At 31.4% G+C, this 19551-nt stretch overlaps 1 long non-coding RNA gene across 1 annotated transcript; it reads right to left on the bottom strand.

Annotated features, from left to right (window-relative positions):
* Positions 1-1657: 1657 nt before the first annotated feature.
* LOC133175380 (uncharacterized) lies at positions 1658-8199 on the bottom strand. Its single transcript, XR_009719274.1, has 5 exons — positions 8138-8199; positions 7951-8043; positions 4019-4105; positions 2469-2568; positions 1658-1726 (listed from the first exon to the last, which is right to left on the bottom strand). It is a non-coding gene; the product is annotated as an uncharacterized LOC133175380 (long non-coding RNA).
* Positions 8200-19551: the final 11352 nt, after the last annotated feature.

A 19551-nucleotide genomic window follows, 5' to 3' on the forward strand; every position in this document is an offset into this window, starting at 1 on the left:
TCAACCATCCCCCACCACTTTATAGGTACGATTATTTTTTTTTCCCTTGGGCCTCTATTTTGATAAATGTTTGTTATTCGGACACAATCCCAAATTACGTATCAGATATAAATTTGGTGAGTTGGTGATAAATTTGTTGGACAGTGACTTTTGACAGGTGACTGTGGGACAATTTAAACATAATTCAAATCGATATCATTGCTTTTAAAAATTATGATATATAATCATAAATACTTAATTATAAAACAGCAATAATTTGTCGACCTTATTTTATAGTAAATGAAACTATCTTTAAATTGGCAATACTTTCAATATTAGTTCGAAAGAGAAACATTTACTTCTTAGTATTGTACAAAGATCTTTTACTTAAAATCCTTTTTAACTTAAAATGCATTTGTAAATGTGAGCTAATTTCATGCACATTTTGCAGGAATTCTTAACAAATGATATGAGGAATTATGTAATTTTATCTATTTTTTAATATTCTCGACATATAATTTACTTTGTAGTATATGGGCACTCTCTTTTATGAACAATAACATCCATTAATTCTTATCACAGGAAAAATAACAACATGTCAAAACCACATGTGACTGAGTCTTTTGCACGACATATCATGACGGGAAAAACGTCACAAAGTTGAAAAATTGCCTCGTTGTCAAAAACATATTTTTGCATAGAGATATTTTCGAATAATACGTAGTTAAAGGTCCGTAACAAATTGTTATGTGGATTTAACATTTAGATTAGATATGGAACACGCCCCCCCCCCCCCCCCCCCCCCCCCACTATTTGCAACATAGAATAAATTGAACTCTTTTAAATATTAGTCTGTAACTGTCTTTTTAAGTGAAATCTCGAATTTAATGATAATATGGTGTCCAGAATAACCCAATATCTTACTCTGAAGTTTTACAGTTATAGAGAATTAAAACACACTATGAGATTTTTATAGTAAGTTTAGTTTTGAATTCTCTGAATTTAAAACTTTATTGTAACACCTGTTTAATATTGATGGTGAATGTGTGTAGGTATTAAAATGTATGTAGATAAACTAATTTGTGAACACAATATTCACGGGTTCTCTCTCTTTTAATTTTTTCCTGTTTGTAGAGGGAAACAAGAAAATCCCCGAATATTATTGCAGATTATGGCGACTTCCATTGGACCATGAATTCGTAGGTGGCGATTATTTAATTCCTATATGCTTTGATATTTGCTGCGGGAAAAATACTTCCACTCCTGACAATATACAGTTAATCTTTGTAACTCTTGTTATTTTTTTTTCACTGAGACTTATATAATCCTAATTCACAGTGAAGAAATTTGCATACATCTAATTGTCGTATGCATATTTCAAATATGCATCAAATGTCTAAATATAATGTCTTAATGAGTTGAAATTTTGAAATCCAAATTTTGTGGTCTAATGACTATTTTCAGAATGTAATGAAAGAATGTAACCATGAAAGATTTATTATCTTCGACGACTAACTATGAAGTTGTGAATAAGTCAAATGTGAGAGACAAAACAAAAAAAAAAAAAAAAAACCAAACAAAAAAATCATGTACATATATATAATATAATCATGCGAATTTATTTCATTTTGAAGATATTTTATCTAAATTATAAGGAGCAAACAAAGCAATGGCATTGGTTAATTATAATAATGATGTCTCTTAAATCAAAACTGCTTCCCATCAATATGGATGCTCCGATTGTTATCTGAAATTGAAAGGTATATGCGTCAAGCATGAAAAGGATTTAAAAAATCATCTCTAATAAGTATCATGTTAAATTTACAGTAACCGACTTCAATCGACATAATAATTACTAGTAATTCCTATTTCAGACAAAGAAAAAAAACCTTTCAATCCATATTATTATGAGCTGAAGCTCAAAGTTAACGTCATAATTTTGTTATATCTTATGATTATGTACTTATTATATATCTAATAAGTCTACGCGATGAAATTAAGAAAACCAAGAGACTTTTTGTTATACACAAGGTGTTAAACCACTGAAATGTATTCAATCAATTCCTTTCGCAGTGTACGTATTCAAAATAGCGGTACAATGTCACATCTGTTTGACGCTAAACTTTATGTAAAATGTACAATTATAAGGGTACAATAATTGTACAAAAGAGCAATTAAAGTAATTAAATACCTGGATGTGCATTCAAATCTGAGTTATCTCATATTTGGACAATATATAAAAGAAGTTTGAAACTTACCTATTCAACTTCATGTGTTTAAAAGGGTTGGTAAAATCAGAGAGAAACTCGCTAACGGGCTAGTATTATAAGAAACACATTTTTTTTGGTTTTGCTTGATCAATATATAGTGTTATGCTTATATTTGTGATAGTTTGTCTAGCACACCACGACGGAATGTCACCAAATAATGTTGCAATGTATATCTACTAAGTTTTCTATTTATGAAATGTTCTTTAGAAACGTGCTTACTTTTATTACCCTGGCCGCTTGCAAATACAAGTTGGACATCCGTTAGGGTCTATATATTGACCGTTTCTACAACGTTTTGTGCAAACAAGTGGACATTCAGCTGTCAACATACGAACGTATACATTTTAAGAATCTATGAATCGATATTTAGCAGTTTTGGAAAATAATATATCAAAATAGTATGACATATGTTTTTGTACATGTATCTCCTTACAAAAAAGAAGGCAGTGTGTGTTTTATCAATTCAAGTAGTAAATTTTGCATATTAAAATTAATTGTCAGATCATTACCTGTTCGACTGATTGTTCAAATATAATTTTATACATGTATAGTACTGAATAAAAGTCAATCTATATTTAGTGTGTTTCTGCAGAGATGCAAGTCATGTAATTTTTTTTTATATAACAGTAAAACAAATTGTAAAAACATGAACATTAGTTTAAAAAAAACACAGAATGGACAGAATAATCATCAATGGAAACATTCTGCTCATGTTTCTGATATCATCAAATTGTTAAGCCATTATTTTCTTACTAATTTGGCTGTGGATTTTTCCTATTACCCCATCATGACAAAAGAGCCTATGGCGGGTCCATGGCACCCGATCCCACTTCTTATGTTTCTAGAAGTCCGTTTGCCTCCCTCACAATTTTTACATTTGACATCTTCAAATTGTTAAGCCCATTATTTCCTTACTGAATTGGCTTTGGATTTCTCCTTTTACCCGAGCATAACTAAATGGCACACGGCGGGTACATGGTACCCGATCCCACTTCTTATATGTTTCTAGATGTTCCTCTACCACACAATTTGTATTGTTTCATTTGACTTTTTGTATGATTACCGTTATCTTAACATTTCATCTTAATGCTTACAAAAAAATTAATCGATTAACCCTAAAGTTGGTAAATCTGGTTGTTTTAAAGCCATCTGAATGAAAGATTTTTTTTTAAAAAGTGGGTTCTTCTATCAATTTAACATACGAATCAGTAATGAAATATGTTGCGTACACTAATTTACTTTACATGAATAATTTTTATGATATAAACAAAAAATGTCTTCGCTTTGAACTTTTGGGGATTTACGGTTACATACTTGCAGAAAAAATACATAACCCACTTACGCAGGTAATGCATTTTTTCTGCGTTGGTTGCAACCGTTAATTCTCGTATAAGCAAACATTGTTTAAATATTTAATGTTTAAACAACTTACGCGGATCTTAATTGAAATAATCACAGAAAGTGACATTTATCTAGCATTTATATAAATGTCGTTGAAAAATTAGTTAAATATACTAGCGTTGGATTTCCAGTATATTTAATTCTTTCCCGAATTAAATTATCTGTATTTCTTGACTATCTATGTTGCCATTTTATTCCACTACAAGAAAATATGCTTGCAATTAGAGTGATAAATGTGGGACGTCATTGGGAGCGTAAAAATGCACTTAGTTCATTAGTATTTTATGATCCCAAAGATGAAGCTCTTTTCAATCAAGTTATGTACTTCATTTTAACTACATATGAACGCAGACTTTATAAATACTTACGCTTTATCTTGCATATACACAATTCACATCCTTCCTTATCACGTACGTAGCCATCTTCGCATCGCATCTTACAGCGGGGTGGACAAGCTGTGGATAGAGTTAACAAAAATTGTTTTCTGTGAAACTGTTTGAGGAATTCTGTTTTTCTTGTGAAGAGTTACTACATTTTGCACCTTCGATTTCATTCCTATTTCAAACTTATGTCACCCCAACAAAGTCAGGGGTTGGGATTCACATATTGATATTCTTCCACATATAAGTTTGTCCGCTGAAGTTTTTGGGGATTGTTAGAAAAATCTTAGTGGAACTTCAAAATATTGATAATTACCAAGTCTAGTTGTACACTTAAAATTTAATTTTATCAAAATATTAATGAAAACAGAGGGAAATATTAACATTTTACTTTCATGTTCTTGTTCTTGAATTTATGTGTTTATTATTTTTATAAGGTCAAACCGAATTCTGGGAAAATATTATCAGGTTTTACAAACTTTGGCAATGTAACCACGGAAACAAAAAGTTCGATTTCTTCATCTAAAAGAAATACTTAATATGAGGTGTATCTCTTCAATCTTGCAGTATTTTAAATTTATAAAAATAACTGCGTTGCTATGGAAGCAAAAGGATATATTTCTAAAAAATTGTATTTTTGGCAGGTAAGTACGAAGTGATCACTACGCTTTTATCTCTAATGAACAGTTCAGTGACATAATCTTTTGCTGTAATAACAGAGTTTCTACAGTACTTTAGATTGCCTTCTTGAAGATATTGGCCATAAGGATTATATTGGAATGTAAAGACATTTAGCTACATGTATACATGATTCCCAATCTTGACCCCTATTTAAATTCTACATCTGGAGATCTACTTATACTCACAGTTCAATGTCTAAAGATTTCATATATTCTTCAAAATCACATATCAGTGTTTCATACTTTTATAATTCGAGTCAACGAAGGTGCGTTCGATCTACCCTACCTACACTGGATTTCTAAACTTCATAAAAATTCAGTAAGTGCGTAAGTGCTCTACAAAGCCCCAATCTTTACTATTCACAAGAGTATTAACTGCTGTATAGGAGAAACTTCAGACGTACTGTGCTACAGCATATTCTGAATGTGGATTTTCAAAACTTATTAAGAACTTTTAGAAAACTTATCATTTTTGATCACAATATTTTGCAAAAGTTAGTAACGTCAAAACGTATGACTTTCTACAACCATTCCTTACGATAAATTAAACTAACCATTATAGATGTTATTATAGATGATTGCTCATCGACAAAATTACGTAGTTAAAATCACTCTGATTCTACACACAAGCACTTTGAAGTAGATATTAAAAAGATGCTGGAGTTCCTCATTGACAACATCTATGTCGTCATTGGAGACCACCACAGAATCTACACATCTGTTCCATATGTTGTACTGACTAAAGACAATAAGGGCGAGCTAATAACTAAACTGTATGACAAACGTGAAGATCAGCTTTCTCATCGTCAACTTTCCTTATTTATGTAGTGATATTCCACTATCAACTGCATATGGTATTTATATCTCAAAACTTATTCGATACTCACGAGCATGCTCTCGGTACAATCCGGTTCTATAATTGGGTTGTATTTAAACTGACGTATTTCATACCAATTTTTAGGCCTTTGATTTTATTCTTAAGTTGACTACGATATATTCTGTATATAGGGCTCACGGCGGGTGAGATCGGTCGACAGGGGATGCTTATTTCCCATGGCACCTGCTCCCATTTCTGGAATTTCCAGGGGTCCGTGTTTTATGCCCTGTTCACAGATTTGCAAGATTTGTCTTTTCTTTCTTTTTTTTTTTTTTAGATCGATCAATCTTATCTTCACCTATTTCATTCAATTTATGATTGGTCAACTTTTCATCTACATGTATTACAGAAAAAACCCATATTATATTTATTCCTAACATGTTTTAGATTTATTACCCTTTAAGACAGCATAAAACTGCTGTACTACACTTCTGTATTCTACTTTGGTAACATTACTAAGCCTGTTGTCACAGTTAGACCAGACTTGAATCTAAAAATACTGTAACAGCAAATACTATTTGTTAAGCCTATGTCCCTTACCTTTTCAAATATAAAACTTTGATATTCAATCCTGCTCTGGCATCAATAACTTGATTCTACTAACTACATAAATGTTTTAGCAAACACGTAGAAATTTTACTGGGCACCTCCTTAGCACCCTCCTTTGAAAAAAAAAAATCAAATGATCTTTTTCCAACTGTGAATGTTCCCTAACATTAGGTATATAGCTATAGTTATAGTTAACTAATGTAAATACTTTGATTTACAATGAAACTTTGGGACTTTTTTTGAGATTCATGGTCTTTTAAAATAATTTCAAATCTTTATTTTTTTAATCACACACCAATGATGAAATATGATGATAAAGAACAGCAATCAAGCTCAAAAGTCCATTGGAATAATACAAATTGGGAGCAGAGCAAACACAAACTCCTAAAAACATCAGAGGTGGGATCACGTGTCATTGAGGAGTAATTATCTTCTGGGACCGGCCACACCAGTCGTGTGCTCCTTGCCATGATCGGAAAAAAGGAAAAGTCCGTAGACAGTTCAGTGTGGAAATAATGACCAAACAATTTGTATGAAAAACTTCAATCAACATTTGACATAACAATAGATTGAATTTGCTAACAAGGCCTTTGTATCGACTATAGAATTTACGTAATATTGACTTTAAACGAGACTGTAGATATCCTTATATCATTGACTTAATTGTCAAAAACTTGCCTTGTATTAGAAATTGTTCGTACGTAAAACATGCTCTTGTGTATGGAGTCAACTGAGAGAAATATACTCCATATGCAGTTGATAATAGTATATTGCTACATTCATGTAAAGAGGGAAGTTGAAGTCATCATTTTATCATAAAGTTTTGTTATGAAACAGGCGAATCAGATTCTATGGTGTCTTTTATTTCGAGTTAAAAGAGATTCATCGAATCAGTGTAGGATTGAAAATGAATATTCAATTGATTAAACATCGTCGATATATCTAAATGTCGACTTATAGGCCACAGCAAGTGTTTTCCTCTTCTCATGTAGAAAATTTGAACAAATTCTGATTCATTCGAATAGAAAAAAAGTTCCGCAATTTGTACACATGAGAATTCCAACAGATTGTTTGAAGACTCTATGTCTAAAAATGTCAAATATATTGTCATTCATCAACTCAAACATCTTAATATCAACTTCGGGGTTCTTGTGTGTATAATCAGAATGTTTTTTAACAAAATAATTTTGCAGATGGCCAATATAAACTTCAGAAATAACACGTAATATCCCAATAATATTTCATTTTATTAAAAACAAATTGCACGTAAGAAGACTTGGAGAGAAAAAATACAACAATTTGAAGTTCAGAATAAAACTACTTCGATTTTTCAAAATATAAACTTTGATTTTCCATTGTAGAAACGTTGATACTTTAGTAAACTATAGCTTACTATAGTATTTTTTGTAAGGGCTAAATGCTTGCATACTGATCGCCGTCCTTTGTTTTTTACAATAAAATTTAACCATTATGCATATATCTAAATGTCTTTTGGGTAAATTTTGTTAAACAGATCTAGTTGCTCGCAGAGAAGTGATGTTGAAAGGTTAAAGACAACTAATGGAGGAGAACAAAAGATTTTTCAATTGAAAAAAAAACTGCTTAATTTTCCAGTTCAAGTTTTAAAATACATATTAATGTAAAAATAGTATTATTTGATGGCATTATAAAAGTCAGTAGAATTTTTTAAAATTCAAAATCAATCAGTTTTGTACACAAGGATATTTTATTGTGACACGTAATATCATATATTTTTTACAATATTTATATTAATATAGTAATTTTACAATACCAAGACTATTCTACAAACTCACGTTTCGTTCTGCATGCACAAAGTTTACATCCGTTCTCGTCATGAGCGAATCCATATACGCAGCCAAACTTAAGCTTACACATAGGAGGGCAGGCTATAATGTTTAACAGATAAGCATAAAACTTTAAATAAGGTTTAGGAAATCATATTAATAAAAGAAAATTACCATTCAATAAATTTATATTTACGTTTCTGCTGTAAGCCACCATCAGAAAAAGAGACTTTCAAGAGAAAGATAAATACAGCGACAAGTATGAAATATTCCAGTCTCCTGATTTCTGGGGCACTTATTGAATATGTACTGCACCTGTTAAGAGATTCTAATTTATACAGTTTTTGATATTGCGTAGTTGAACGCTGATTAAGGTATTCGAGGAATTATAGAGGGATACTCACTATTTTCAGTATGTAATCAACTTTAACAATTCAAACGTTATAAGAACAAATATTGTGAAATGAATATTATTTGTGGATAGAATCCTTTAATTAACATTCAGTGTTAATTAGGAGAGCTCTTGAGAATCTGTAATGAATCAAATTCTCTAAAATTAAAAAACTTTAAAAGAATTGATCTCTGATCTCTTTTTTAATTTTTTTTTTTCAAATACGAATCTCTTTTCTTGTATATAGCTTGACTTTGTGATTTGATCCTTATATAAGAGAAATAAATGAAGTTGACAAATGTACGTTTTGTTGTTTTATAAATTCGATTATAAATTCATATCATTCAAAGTCCTTTGCATTTGTGAAAAAATGAATCAGTAAAATTTACAACTACTTTTTTCATTGTAATATCATTGAAGTATCCCAGTTTAAGTGTTTTTGCATTTTTTTTTTCTTTAAGCATTTTGTTTACGAGAAGCTGTTGTCCAGGAATTGTTTGGTTGCTTGCAGTTATATTTTTCTAAACTGAATAAGGACAATATTCTGTTATATTCGGAGAAATTATTTTTAAATACCATTCAACCAAATGAAAACTTTAATCAAGTATTAGAAAAATACACTATTCAAAGAAAAAATCTAGTTTTAAGTCCACAAAACTGGGTTTTTTATTTCAAATTCCTTTCCTCTTCTTTTTCAAAAATGAATTTATATTTGTATATGAAGTTTATGTCTCCCAGGTAATTCGACACATGATCTTGTTAAGATAATGTTTTAAAACGAGGCAAGCTACTCTTATTTTCACTGACAATTTTGACTACCAATTGTTAGGATATTGCTATTGCTCTATTCATGATTCTTTTTGTTTAGTGGTTTAGATTATAAAAATTGGGGCAAGGGTGGGGTTAAAATCGTGGAACAAATACAAAAATATATTAGAAAATAAATCTTCTTTAGAAGGTTGCATCAGTCATACTAATATTAAGACCCTTGTGTATTTTCAAGTTTGTTAAGGTATTCAATGTATAACGACCATAATTTGTATCTAATATATGAACGGTCCTATATTTGTAATTATGGTATCATTTTGAAGGTGTTATAAAATAAAAATACTCCACCAAAGAAAATTACAAAAAATTGATTATTGTCAAATTAATTGCACCTTGAATTTTACATTGAAGTCTATGGACAATGCATGTGTTATTAAGATATTATAAAAAGTAATTTGAATTTTATAAAAAGCTCTTGGTGAAAATATGCATACACTTTCTCTTTATTAAAATATGAAATAAAATTAATCAATTACCGCAGATATTTTGACGAAATTAAAATTTTCTTCTTTGCATCAACGGCAGATAACTCTTCAAAAACTTTCAAAGTGCAAAATGACCAGTTTCTTATATGTTATCCGTCATGTGAATTTGGTTCATTTCACTTTCATCGTTATCTAGCAATACATTTTTAATTAGTTTAAAATGATTCAAAATTGTTCAAAATCCCTTCATTATACATTGAATACCTTAAAGTCATGTCAATTGAGATAAGGATTTGGACACAATATGGAGCAAATGTTTCATGGCAAAATAGAGGTGAAGATTATTTACAATCTGCTGAAGAACAGCAGTGTTAAGGTGATATAGGTGAGCACACACGGGCCTTTTGTGTATAATATACTTGTTACAGCTAGAGACCAATTGTAACTGTCTTTACCATGCTACAACTTCTAAGTCTTGTAAAGAAATTGCTACAAGGCCTTTATGAAGTGTTCCACAGACTGCTAAAACAACTGGGATAAAGAAGCGTGCAAAGCAGCATGCAACTTTGGTTACATGACCTTAGATTAAGGTTTCAGTGTCTGTAAGTTAAAAAGTGATAATTTTTTAATATTTTTTTTTTGTTTTTGTTATTTTTTTGAACTGTAGTATTAAATTCAAATTTAAGCATCAGAGAGGGAAGAAATCTGTTATAAGAGATGTATATTTTTTTAAACAATATTACAACAACACAAAAACTTTGATTACTAAATAGACCCTTAATTATTCTTAATCTTTCAGAGATGTATGATTTTGATCCTTTTGTTTCAAAGAGCTAGGTTCACTTTATGCATAAAATGGCCCTGTCCTTATATCAATTAATTGGCTATCACCCTCTGTCCTATTTCATATATCAAAATAAAGTAGAGACTTAGTGCTTTTATTTCCTACGACAAAATTTCTTTTTGAGAATCCAGGTATTGGAAAACAATCTTTGAGAAAATGCAATGTTCTTGAATTTTGCAGAAAACATGCGTATTTGACTACCTTCAGCAAAGAATTAAAATATGAGCACAACCCACGATCCAAAAATTAAAACATGTTTTGTGATCTTTAGAAATAGATCTTTCATTATGTGATTGCATATTTTGGATCAGAGGTTGTGCTCTATATGAAATATTGAAAAATACCTCAACTTTTGGCCATTTTTAAGGACGTTCGATCCTGAGCTTTTGAGCAGATTTTGGTCTGGAGCTTTATTTCTAAAATTCTGAATAATTTTTAAGTTCTAACATTAAATCTGGATTCTACAATGCAAATTATACTATATCCAATGAAAAAAAACGCGATTAAATTCAATTCAAAAAGGATTAAGCCAGGAACTATATTTTGTGGCGGAAGATTTTTTAGAAGAAAATGATCATTTTTTCCCTTTTGAAATATATACAGTACTGTTAAGTTTAGATTCCTATTTTTCCATGCTGGTTGCACACAGAGCTATTTTGTGCATTGAAATGTTTAATGCTGGTTCTAAAATATTAAATAAATCAGTTTTTGTGAATTCTATCATCATATTGTGACAAATATAGAAAATATATTCTGAAACTCCAGGAAAAAATTGAGCCAATTTTATCACAAAATTAACAGTTTTTTAGTAATATTTAAAAAATAACATCATAGACCTCCACTTTTGATTTTCTTTTCTGAATATATAAGATAACTCTGATCAATCTACTTAAATTCAGCAAAAGTTTAAGACTTTAAAATATTTTCTTACTTGTTAAATTTTTAATGCCCGAAAAATGACATTTTTTGAGCGCAGAATGGTCAAATAATTGATTATGCGAAGCAATTTGAAAATTTTTCTTTGTCACAATTTTAATGTGTCTTTTTTAAGAGAGAATAATAGCATACTTTGTCCCATGATTTATTTGGATAAAAAATATTGGAGGGAAAACGTCGAAGATGTTATTTTTGATTAAGACACAAAGTCAGTGCAAAAAGGTCATTTTAAATGTACTGTAGCGCCAAAAGAAGCATATTGACCCCCATTTTTTGTTTTGATTTTTAATTAAGCTATGTGTGTACAAGCTAAAAATATACTTGACAAAAAAAAGTTTGACTTTAAATATCAGGATCCAACGTCGTTAAGGGAATTTACAGGATATTGGAAAAATGACGCATTTTATGACGTCATAATGCAGGAACCAGAGAGAAAATTACGTCATGTTCAATAGATACACGGTGACCAAGGGTCCAAGTTATAAATACTGCATTTTCCACCAATATTGAGCAGTTTCAATTTTTCAGAAATTCTCAGGGCCAAAAAGGCCCTAAGTGGCTCTTGCTCTTTGCATTCTGTAAAACCTTTGGTCTGTAAAACTTATTGCTACTTTATCATTCTATTTCATGTCTGCAGTATCTGTTCCCGGACGTAATATTTTGCTCCGGGAAATCTGATTTTTACTTTTTTTTTTCGATGACCAGCTGCTGTCCATGAATTGTTTGTTTGCTTGCAAGTATGATTAATTAAATTACAGCAACACTGTGGCAACATGTGGTCTAAAAATGATTGAAAATTATTATAATTTCTAAATACTGTACAATAAAATTAGGGCTTAGAAAGTACAATAATTATTATTACAAACGTATTTCATTTAGAAGAAATAGTTTATGTTGTTTGTTCATTCAGACAAGATTTCTTTTCTTCAAAAGAGAAGAATACGAAATTTTCTTCATTAAATATTTAAAATTGCTTTATCAATTTATCATTCAGAAGGCAAGATTTTATCTGTGGTAAAATTTTCGACAATCAAGCATATTATACGTATAACAATATTTAGATATCATTATGTCACTTAAACCTTTATCAAATTTGAATGATGCAAACGAATTTATAAGTTTAGACTCACGTTTTTTTTTCTAAAATAAAATGTATTAAAATAAAAATCAATTTCGTTAGTCTAACACAAAATGCGACTAAATACGTTCAATTATCATTTCAGCACACAAAGGAAAAAACTGATTCCCAATCGATTTTTTGAGGAGCACGTGTTATACATACAAAATGGAACTGACTTAGTAGGACAGAAATCAAATCCCTCATTTCAGAGCAGGATTTCATATTTGCATTGTACCTGACTCTTTTTAGTATATTTTTAGGTGTAGTTTTTTTAAATCACCAAGAGAATTTCTGATATTGCTTAGTCCTTCCAAATGAAGTATGTGATATTATACATCATGATATTATAAGATGAATGAGTTATTCCGAGCGTTTACAAACCTTTTGATGTAGGATCCAATTTGAGAAAATGTAAACTAAAGGGTCACAGACTTACCACAAGAATGATCGAGAGACTGAAGTCCTCAATAAGCGCTAAGCTATACTATAAAAAGCTGTACAATTAGTCCCGGACAATCTGCAATATATTTCTTTTTCTCCATATTTCATTTTACTACCAGTGCCTTAGAAATGTTTTATACTTGACATTGTAACCTCCGGTCTTATGAATTACGCATTTTCTGATGGTCTCGTGCAGAAAAGTAATCTAATAATGATAATTTTGGGACCCTCTGTATTCCAACTAGATCCTTTACTTCTACTCCTCTCTCTCTCTCTCTCTCTCTCTCTCAGGTACGTTAAGTACATGTGAAACAGGTGAAGATGTATCTGCTGTATAAAGCCGATAATTCAAAACTAGAGTGTTCCAAGGAACGCATGTGTCGCCTGCTTTGTAGCTTCATTAAAGATGTAAATAAATCTAAGTGTAGTTAGCTATTTATTTACTATCAGCATGATAGTTCATGCAGAAAAAAGCATCCACTTGAAAGAAAAAGCATAGTATAAGACTGCAATAGAATCTTACAATAGAAAATATGATTCCCAACCCTAAAATGAATAATTTAAATTGAATTTATTATAAATAATTGTTTATCATTTTACATGTATTAATACATGTTTCAGTCTTTACTCCAATTTCCAGTCTACACGATCCACTGTCACTGTGCGGTACCGATCCCGATGTAATTTCATACTATTTTTAAAATATCAGTTTTTATGGTAACTGAATATCACACAGTTTCAAAGTACAGTATCATGAGCTCATAAACATGTGTAAATGCTAATTATCAACACACCACCTCTCAGAATACAAAAGACTTCCGTTATATTAAACTGTCCGGGGTATTTTTTGCAAAGTAGGTCAAAGGTAAAGGTCAGGTGAATTGGAACGCTGATATTTTTCATGATGTTTTAAGACAATCAGTGCACATGCTAAATAGCATAGACTTATCTCTTAAATGTCGAAAATATGATGTATATTGGCACTTTTCACTTTTTTGTAACGTAGGTCAAAGGTCAAGGGTTGCGAGGTAGGTAACCATGGCAATTCACAAAGGTCATAGTGCCAAGCACTACATGTAAAATATCAAGTCCATATCTATTACCGTTCTTGAGATACAAGGTGTGACAGACGGACAGACATACAGACGGACAGAGGGACAGACTCCGGTTAAAGTCCCACTCTGCTCTGCAGGCGACACAATGACAGCAGGCACGTACATGTACATATAGTGTCAGGGTGGCATACCCCTCCCCAACTTGTTTGCGAACATAAATTTTTAAGGTTTATGTAGTTTACGCAATTGTTTATCAAAAGTAAGATACCCCTTCCTCGCGTTTTGTTGCAGCACCCCTAACAAAAAAGTACTATAGTTAACTATAGTTTGCTAGAGTTGTTATTCGGATTTTTCATACAAAATATACAATTCAGCACATTTCAAAGCAAATTTAATTTATTTAATCAGATAATTAAATTAGTATTAATAAAAATGGAACTCGTAAATTTACTTACCTTGTCATTGGTCATTTGAAAAATTATTTTGTTAAAAACATTCTGATTGTACACACAAGTACTCTGAGGTTGATAATCAAAAGATGCTTGAGTTTCTATTTGGTTTTTGGAGACCAGGTCTTCCAGCAATCTATTGGAAATCCCATGGGTACCAATCGCGCCCCGGTTATTAGCAGACCTATTTTTGTATTCATATGAAGCAGAATTTGTTCAAAATCTTGTACGTGAAAAGAAGAAACACTTGCTGTGGCCTTCAACTCGACATTTAAATATATCGACGACGTATTTTCAATTAACAATGGTTATTTCCATTCGTATGTCGGTACGATTTAGCCCAGTGAGCTTGAATAAAAGATACCACAGAGTCTGACACATCTGTTTCATATTTGGATATTTTACTAGAAAAGGAAGTAAATGGTAATCTATCAACCAAGCTTTATGATAAACGTGATTATTTTAACTTTTCAATCCCTTACTTATGCAGCAATATACCCTCATCACCTGCACACGGGGTTTATATGTCTCAGTTGATTCGATACGCAAGAGCATGCTCTACTTATGAACAATTTCTAAAACGAGGTAAGTTAATAACAAACAAGTTGATGAAACAAGAATATCAGCAGTCTTCGTTTAAAGTCTTCATTTCGTAAGTTCTTTGGTCGATACAATGACCATGTCAGCAAATACAATTTATCATTAAGTCAAATGCTGACTGACGTTTTTCATACGTATTGTTAGGCCATTATTTTACACACTGATTTGTCGACGGATTTTTCCGTTATTACCTGATCATGATAAAGAGCACACGGCAAGTGTGACCGGTCGGCAGGGGATGCTCACTCCTCCATGACACCTAATCCCACCTCTGATGTTTTGGAGGTCCGCATTTGCTCTGCTCCAAAATTTATATTGTTTAATGGACTTTTGAGCTTGAATACTGTTCGTTATCTCCATATATTTCATTTTATATTTTTGCATCAGGGAAACTGCAAAATGTTCCCAAACATCTCTAATCATATATTTAAATTCATATGTGCACCTTAAGATATAAAGCGCCTAAAATAGAGCGTCATGTTGGTGGATATTTTTATTTATTATCAATATTTATTTTAATTTTTAGTCATCGTAAAAAGCAAAGCAAAGGAAGCAAATTTACATCTTTTTTTTTTATTTAATGAAAAATGTTTACTATAATTTATACACTTTTCTCATAGAAATTATTTAGATAATTAAAGTTATGTTTTCGCTACAAACACTGATTTCCCGCTTCCCGATGACTCTCCCCCACCTTATTATTTCTTTATCATCTTTTGTCGCTTGAGAAAAGACATAGCCAGGGGATCACGCGTATGATCATCAGTAGAATTTCGAAGTTAGAAATCATTCTATGCAAGGATTTCAAAAAATATGACCCACCCAACCCCAACCCCCCTTAAAGAGCCGGATATAACTTCCCCGAGACTCAAGACATTAAAGAAAATATATAGAGTCAAAACCAAGGCAACCTGTGAGTCTGCAGACTTGAGTTCGAATTCACATTTGAATTTGAATTCATTCCAACCATAAGTTCAAAGTTGTGACAAGGAAAAAATCACTATGCTATACCAATGCAAGTGGCCTTGATCTTGAGCTAAAACTTTGACATTCAGCGATTTATCATCGGCAAAGTACTTGATATTGAACACAGGGTTTTCGGCAAGATTTATAGACTACAATGACAACATAGCCTCGCATTTTCGCCAATTCAATGAAGAGTTTTATAGTTAAGTATATATCCTGCAGGGTTTGAGGAATTTTTTTCAGTTCGCCTTCATTAAGGCAAGAGTTTCGAAAGACAAGACATTTCTTGTATGAAAATTATTTTTGTGTTATATTTCTTGTCAGTTTTTCTTATCCATCGCAGACGTATCCGATGAAGTAAATCAGAGACAATACAAAATTACCATCATAGTCCTAGAAAATAAGTACATTTTACTCCGCTGTGTACTAAAAGGAACAGAAAGACAGCAAAGATTAACAGATAGACAATAATGCACGAACTAATACGTCTCAAACGACTTAGAAAGCAGTGGTGGATCCAGGAATTTCGTAACGGGGGCGCAGTAGAAGGCAGGGGGTCTGGGGGCTGCATTGAAGCCCCCAGTGAGGCAAATAAGAGATTTTTTCCTTAATTTTAGGATAATGCACATATAAATTCTACATACAAAAAAATTCAAACGGGGGACGGGGGCGCACCGGCCCTGGATCCGCCTTTTGAAAGATATAATAATATGAATTAACTGCATCGTCTGATGAAACATCCTTGTAGAGGAATTTCTTCCGACAGATGAAAAAAATGTTATGTTAAGGGTGCACAAAATTAAAAAAAAAATAAACACTCGAAATTTTTTTCATCCTTTTGCTGATTAATGTAATGTAATGGCCATTTAGCTGATCTTGGAATTCGAAGGTACATTTATATGCATATGTATATATAGAATTACATGTATAAATATTGATAAATTACTCTCATGACATTCGAGGACGTGACATAATTCTAGATTATATATTAATACTTACATATGTGGTAATCAGTTTTGACATTCATTAAGCTGTTTTGAGTTTCCATTACAATACAAGTAATGTTATTTTCTGGTTTTTAAAAGTTTATTATCGAAAAGATCATATTTTGTCTTAATTGGGAAAACGTGGCAATAAGATCAGCAGACCTGATTAATCCACTTCTCTCCAATAAATCACATATAATATACATGTATACATAGTATTTGCTTCTTATCCACCATCTGGACACAAACCGTCTTTCAATTCTCGTAAATTTTTGTTTTGATGCAGTTGTGACGTCATCGTTCAAATTATTAAAAGTCTGTGAGAAAAATTATTAATAACACTATTATGAAAAAAAGAGAATGCTTTTATATTGTTTTTACTTGAAAATGTTTTTCTTAGGTTTCTTAAGTTCTTAAAATTCATTTTAAGAGCTGAAATTGTTCTTGAAATAGATACACTATAGAAATTTCGTTTCGACTGAACGTAAAACACTTGAGGTGAAGAGTTATCTTTCTTTGTAACTATATGCGTAAGAATGTACAGATAAATAAAAGTTATAACAGAGCTCTGTTTTATTCGGAAAAAAAATTATTATACAATAAAATACATCAATCAGATTGATTTTTAAAAAGTTTTACCCCAATCAGCAATTTTAGTCATTTTGAATTTCTTTTTTTTTTCCCAAAGGATTTTATTAAACACTAATATTTATTCCTTTTGCATAAAATTTCATATATTTATCCTGAACGCAATTATATATAAGTTGAGAAGCTTGTTCTGTGTGAATGTGAGAAATGAACTGCAGTTTTAGTGGAAGACGTTGCATTCATAGTGATATGAACGCAACCGGTGAGTGCAGCTAGGTTCATAGTGGGAGAAAACAGAGAGTGTGCAAATATACTTATATGAATAATCAGAGGTTCAAGGGCCTAAACGGTCACCTGAGTGCAATACAATCTGTAAAGGATCCTTGGAATAGTAAGTAGTCATTAAATACTGAAAGAAAAAGATGATGAGGGCTCAACAGAATTTAGAACTGTATTCGGCATTTACGGTCTTTGAGCAGTGAGGGTCAGCACAATGGAACACAGAAACCTTAATTGTTTATAAGGTTTCATCCGAAGGACCGGTCTCCACGTCCAATTTTATGTGGTAATTTATAATCTGTTAACCACCCACGTTCCTTAAAATATGGAGTCAATTATCTACTAAATGAAATGAAATGACATAAAATATTTTGCAAAGACGTGTATTTTTCCAAAATAAACAAATTATCTTATACACAAATATATATTTTGCTAAAAATAATAGTGCTAAAAAATAAAATGAAATTAAAGGATAGTCATTATAATGATAATGATAAAAGGGACCAGGCAATTTCTATCACCAGGGTGGGACCGATAAAAAAAATTAATTAATTAAAAGTAAGTAATAATTGGTCATATAAAATCTATTAGAATAAAGATGTACATGTATGACTATAATTTTTTAACGTTTCATTTAAATATTTTATGGCAAATGTGGTGATTTTTTCTTGTAAATGCATGTACATTCTACATATTAATCTAAAACGATATATTGTACTAAAACTTGAATTGTTATAGAAAGCATCTTTCCTCATGCTAAGGTCAGTAAATCATTAATTATTTAGTAAAATCTCTTAACTGACCATAACTTTAAAGAAAATCGTGTGAAATATTACAAATCTTGCATTGGATTTTCATGAAATAGCATGATTTTCTCAATTTAAAATGAAATATTAATTTCCAGACAATTCGAAAATATTAAAAGAGGCACAACACAGTTTTGTAATTTGCATACATATTGTATGATTTCATTGACTCTATTTTAAATGATTTTTTTCACGCAGTTTTATAGGGGAAAATTAAGAATGTCTTATCCACATTACTGCTGTGGAAATTGATTGCCCCAGCCTAATGAATGGTGCATAAAGTATAAAGTACCCGTCCCATCATACTTTGCACCGGTCCCACCTAGTCCGAAATATCTGACGTTTTCCAGGCTTTTTTCACGATTTTGATATTTAACGTGCCAGGGAAACGTCAGAACCGGCGCTATTACGAAAACTGGAAATTTCACCGTCTCCAACCGGAGCTGATTTTCGATACTTGCGAACTGAATTAAATGCCAAACTAACAATTTATCAATAGCACAATATTTCTAATTCTCACCAATATCGATGAAAAAAAATATCACTCAACATTTCGATACAGGCCTTGCAAGATTTTAAAATGCACGAATTGAAAACAAAACTCAAGGGTCTGATAAAATGTTTTCACCGGACATTATATTTTATAAACAAACCATAAAAAATGAGTACTAAAGGCATTGCTCTTTTGATAAGTTGTGAATTCAGCATTTAATTCGGTTCGCAAGAATGGAAAATCAACCCGGGAATGCCGCCTCCAGTTGGATGCGGCGAATTTCCAGTTTTCGTAATGGCGCCGGTTCTGACGTTTTCCAGCTGGCACGTAAAATATCAAAATCGTAAAAAGGCCAGGAAAACGTCAGATATTTCGGACTACGGTCCCACCCTGATGATAAACA

Source organism: Saccostrea echinata, unplaced genomic scaffold, assembly GCF_033153115.1.
Source record: "Saccostrea echinata isolate AGI-Se365-2 ecotype Australia unplaced genomic scaffold, CSIRO_AGI_Sech_v1 ptg000062l, whole genome shotgun sequence".
NCBI classification, from domain to species: domain Eukaryota; kingdom Metazoa; phylum Mollusca; class Bivalvia; order Ostreida; family Ostreidae; genus Saccostrea; species Saccostrea echinata.